Below are 6000 nucleotides of genomic sequence, written 5' to 3' on the forward strand. Positions count from 1 at the left end.
TTCAGGATGCTATCTTATGAAAGATTCCAAAAGTCTTCCCCTGAGTGCTACTATCTGCACTTTCCAAAAACAATTGAAGACATTATAGTGTCAAAAAGCTGTTCCAGTTGGGTGAAAAGGTGCTAATTTGGAATTGTATTTATTTTATTTTGACAATGTAACCATCATAAATAAACAAGAATAAACATGTGCACCCCACCACCGAGACCATTCCATTGTACCTATCCAACCTCCCAAAATTTCAACACCTCTTGTGATGGTTTGACCCCTTTTCCCCTTTAACAGCACAAATTCTACAAACATTCTCTATATCTCCTGAAAATCATTTCTCCTGCATATTCCCTATCTTACCTTAAGTTTTTAAACGTATCTTTAGTTGTTTCTAAAACTATTTTCATGGTAGGTTTGTAAATCACCTTGAAACAAATGTAAAAGGCAAATAAATAAATAAATAAATAGATAACAGCTATGAGGGCTGTATTCTTATCCAGGTTGGCATATGGCCCCAGCCACAAACCTGAGAATTTAGATAATGCTTGGTACATTGCAAGGTATCCCCCTCAATCTGTAGTATGTTGTGGGTCCTGATCAGGAGATCTAATATTCCAAAGAAGAGAGGTTGTGCTAAAAGGTTAATATATTAATATTTTGTTAAAAATAACTGTCCTTTTTTAAGTGCCTGCCGAAAGGCAAGTACTAGATTTGACAGAGCTGCACATATTTCATGGAACTGTGGCAAAAGAAGATTGATTTGAAAAACCGTTCCTCTCTCCATCATGTTACCAAATAAGTCCTGCCACCTGCTCAGATTTAAGTAAAATGAAAGAGGATCTATCTTAAAATGAAAAGTGACTAACCTTTTTTTTGGAAAATAAAAATAAAAACTCCTGATCTGAAAACATGACAATTGCTGGCACGGAATGTAAAGTACCCTGATAAAAAGTCATTTTGTTTCACTGCAAAGTTGGCACCACAAACTGGTATAATAGCAGTGATGGGAATCACAAGTGGAAACCTTTGAAGATGTTCATCGTGAACATTTAAAGATGGCACAGCTGATCAAAGAAGCTGCTGTTGCTCCTGCTGTAGCCGCCAGAGCTTTCCAGTCACTTGCCCTGTTGCAGGGAAAACTTCTCTAAGAAGCCATAAAGCAACTTGATAAGCACTGTCCCATGCAGTCTCTCTCTCTCTCTCTCTCTCTCTCTCTCTCTCTCTCTCTCTCTCACACACACACACACACACACAAAACAAACACAAAAACAAACAGTGTACACACACACACACACACACAAACAGTGTACACACACACACACACACACACACAAAACAAACACAAAAACAAACAGTGTACACACACACACACACACTGTGTGTGTGTGTGTGTGTGTGTGTGTGTGTGTGTGTATTTATAGCCAGATATTTATAGCCAGAGTGTATACATTGTAGATTTAGATGCCGAAAGGTAAGTATTGAACTATTAGCTCCTGGCTACCCTAAGACTAAAACACACATTTTGCCAATTCTAGCATTTTCAACACTATGTCCAGTACATATGTGCAAGCAAAAAGGATCAAACTGAATTTATGTATTTCTGCCCTGGTGCTGTTTTCCTTTTGTTTAGTGTACGAAGGAAGACAGTATTGAACAGAAATGTAAATATTCAATTTGAGCTTTTTAATTTTTATGTGCATACTTAATAAGGGCAGTGTGCTTAGGCTCTTCTGCAGCTAAAACAGGATAATGTTTAATTCTTTATTGAATTGAACGCTATAGCTTTGTCCTTCAACAACTGTAAAATAGGAATAAAATAACAGAATAAGAAAATATATTTGAGTCTGAGAAGAATACAAATGTGTCTCCTTATCAAGAAAGAGTATCACTGAGAGTGTGGGATAAGGGGGTAGAGTGAAATTCATCAGTATTTCTCTCAGAATGGATAGTATACACTCAGGTATAGATTAGAAATCCTTTTTCAGTCAGATTCACTCTTGTATTTCTTCTGCTTTTCCACTAGGTGACACCATACTACATGATAAATTGAACTAAACTCCATTTGACTACATAGAACATCTGTAATCTTTAGAAGTAAGGAAATGGTGTGAATATTAATGTACATTTTGCTTAATACTCTTCTGCTGTAAATTATGCATAATGGAGTCAATAAACTTTGGCTTAAAGAGAGCTTACGTATGCTAGCCAGTCTCTCTTTCTCTCTCTGCTCCTCAGAAGTTCTTTGACACTATTTAAGAACCACATTTAGGCTACCTGGACTTTTCCTCACTTCATTGCTGGGTCAATAAGTCTTCTGTCATATTGTGGAACTGATGCATTAAAAGTCCTTTTCTCCTGATGCTATAAATCTGGCCCAATACAGATTCAGTTGGGTAAATATTTACACCTGTTCTCACTAGCTATCTTACCTCCACTCTGACTGAGCATTGTTTGGTGGTGACAGTTATTCCTTCTCTACAACATACAATTTCTCTTAACTGCCAATTTGTAATCTCCATTGTTAGTTCTAATCATTGTTACTTTGAAAAAGAGATAAGCAGGACTGGCCCAAGACATTTTTTCTGCCTGAAGCAAAAGACAAAAAGCCACCTCCTTCCTATTCCACAGACAAAAGCTGACCAGACTAGCAACTGAATCGTACTTCAACCCTGTCAATGCAACAATATTCTGCACCTGAGGGTGGTAGGATATCTTTGGGGTCCCAGGGCAGACCATGTGGCACACTCAGCTCTATCCAGTTCCCACCCTTCAGCACTTGCCACCTGAGGCAGCTGCCTCACTCTACCTAATGATAGAACCAGCTTTGGTGACAAGACAGCACTTAATTACTTCACATTCACACAACAATGCAGTCTACTTGTATACTTTATCTACATTTGCAACCAGTTTAACTGGTGATACAGTCTGTTCCAATCTGAGTCATTTTAGTACCAAAGACAAACAAATCATGGCATTTCGCTTTCACAAGGATGTGTTTCACAAAGGAGTGTTTTGCATCTTCTCAGCACTATGAGGAAAGCATTTCTTCTGCTCTGTTGGTATGTTTTCAGTATGTTTGCCTTTGCTTTGGCAAAGTAAGTGAGTGTGCATGTGTGTGTGCGCGCATGTGCAAACACAGACACACGCACACACCCTATTCTGGGATGTTCATTAAGAACGCTAAACCAGTGCAGCACGGCATGGGGACTTGCTTCTTTGGTACAGGAAATCGCATCTACGCAGATGCCAGAAATTGCGTGTGTGCATGTGTGATCCAGCTCACGGAGGGATCTCTGCTGGAGTGAACAGGCCCAGGCAAGGTAAACCTTGACGACCCCTGCTCTATAGCTTCTGTGGTGAGTTCAAGTCCTGTTGAATTATCTCATATATAAACCACACCGGGGGGGGGGGGACAAACATCTGGGTGCATGAAAAAGAACACTCTCTTAGTTCCTGTTACTTTCGGTTTCTTCTTTCTGTTTTGCTTTCATTGTCACTAGTGGCATCAGTTATCACTTTCGTCACCAGTTTTGAGTTCAGAGGCCAGGGACTCTTAGAAAAATCAGTACATGGACTGAGACTATGGTTGTGAAATGAAGAGGCTTATTTTAGAGTACTTTCCTGGCCCCCAGGTACATACAGAGTGGTGCTCTTCCTTCCAGAACTCTCTGCAATTTCTGGAGAAGACAATCCTATGCTTTGGCCAGAGCACTGTAGAATCTTGGTCTGGATTGAGGAAAAGATCTGCCCTGCATTTGTTATAGCGATGGAAGCCCGACCTGAATAACTTTGCCCCAGTGACCACACACTGCACCTGAAGCCCTGGGCGAAGATAATACAAGGAAATAATAAAAATACTACCCTGAAAATAAGCATCTGGATCTGATGTAGCAAATGAGTGAAAGCCACATATTTACTGTCTTTAAAAAAAGAGCACCTAGGAACATCTGCATGGGGAAGGATGGTAGGTAGAGTTGCCATGTGTCCTCTTTCTCCTTTTCCTGAGATCTTGAAGAACCACAGCAAGTCATAGTAAACAATAATTGTGGGCTAAATGGATGCGTAGTCTGACCTAGTATAAGGCAACTTCCTGTGACCCTAGGTTTAAGTGGGCCTGTTGGGGAAGATAGATGGATGGGGGTAGAGTATGGATTTAAGCTTAGGAAAAGCAGTTGTTGTTTCATATTGATTTAAACATTATGCAGTACCATTGGGAAGGGTGTGGTTAATTGATTCTTTTTAGTGCTTGCCCACCAGAAAACTGCTGTGAATGGGCCACTCTGTCAGGTCCCATAACGATCTGGTTCGGTCTAGTAATAGAGCCATTATCAGTTCCTGTGAACATGAAACATTTGCTGCTGTGCTGTCCCCTAGATGTTTTCTGCGTAACCAATTCTTACAATGCCCCTGCAATCATTTTGCAGTTTTGTGGATTGTAGAGTTGGGTGGTGTTGTGGGTTTATTTGTTTTTAACCTGTTGTTTTCCTTCAGCACAGTCAACTTGTCTCCTAGTTTCTATTTGTGACCTCCATTTACACCTTCCTTAATATTTCAGCCACATCAGCTTGTAGTGTGCAACTAACTGAGAGAGGTTGAACTGCTACAACAGCAAGTTCCTGTACAGCTGTGGCTGGTTAGTCAGCAGTTTGCACGTGGTTGTCACTGAATGGCAGCAAAAGTGATGCACTATATCATGCATATTTAATAATTGCAAAGAGAGAGAGAGAGAGAACAAACATGCACTATGGAATAATGTCAATGAAGTTACATTAGACAGTGAAGTCTGTAATGATGGTACACTTAATTTGTGTGTTTGTTTCTTATGCAGGAATCACTTTACTATCTATAATTTGCAGGGAATATAGACTGGAAAGCAGAATTCCAATACAAAAAAGCACAGATGTGCTTGGCCATGTAACTTTCTCTAATAGCAAAGAAGATTTATCTGATTTGTTTTTCTTGCACTAAGCAACCCTGAGTTGTTGTTACCCTCCAGACTTTTAGCACATTCTGATTCCATCCATTAGACTGTTCTGTGGCATTATGATTGACATTGAAAGCTACTTGACCCTGATCCTCAGTTGTGTTGAATGCTCCCTTTCACAGTGCCAGCATCCAAAGATTGAAGTCAGATTTAAAGGTCACAAGCAGCTGCCACACACAGCCCTCTGAAAAGCATTTATCCATGTAGGTGTTCCACGGGTCTAGCATTGAGTATAAAAGGCTCTTTACTCCATGCACCAGGACGTTAATGAGCAGCATCTGGGCAACATCTGCCAGGACCACATGTGATGTGGGATGCTAAGAGGTAGGCATCTGGAGTACCTATGTGGGTAAGGTTGCTGTTTTTCTTCCTTTCAATGCCATTTGCATGTCCACCTGATTTACTGTTGTAAGCCACTTTGATTTTTTTTTTTAATGAAAAGCTGTACAGAAATATTTTTAAATAAATAGATCACCAAACACAGAATAATAGAATTATAGAGTTGGGAAGGGTCATCTAGTCCAACCCCTGCAATGCAGGAGTTTCAACTAAAGCATCCATGACAGATGGCCATCCAACCTCTGCTTTCAAACTTCCAGTGAAGGAGAGTCCACCACCTCCCAGATGAGTCTGTTTCACTGTCAAACAGCTCTTACTGTCAGAAAGTTATTCCTGATGTTTAGTTGGAATCTCCTTTCTTGTAACTTGAAGTCATTGGTTCGGGTCCTAACCTCCTGAGCAGGAGAAAAAAAACTTGCTTCATCTTCCACTTGATAGCCCTTTAGATGTTTGAAAATGCCTATCATATCTCCCCTCAGTTTCCTCTTTTCCAAATTAAATATACCCAACTCCTTCATAAGGCTTGGTTTCCAGACCCTTGATCATCTTGGTTGCCATCCTCTGTGCATGAACTGCTGCTGAGACTTTGCTTATGCTACCTCACATTGCTCTGAATGTTTAAGTGTCCACTGTTCTATGCAAAGGAGGAGGATAGGGAGAGAACCAGAACAGATGGAGGCTGCACA

This window comes from Podarcis gaigeae (assembly GCF_964106915.1).
Source record: "Podarcis gaigeae genome assembly, chromosome: 2".
Classification (NCBI taxonomy): Eukaryota; Metazoa; Chordata; class Lepidosauria; order Squamata; family Lacertidae; genus Podarcis; species Podarcis gaigeae.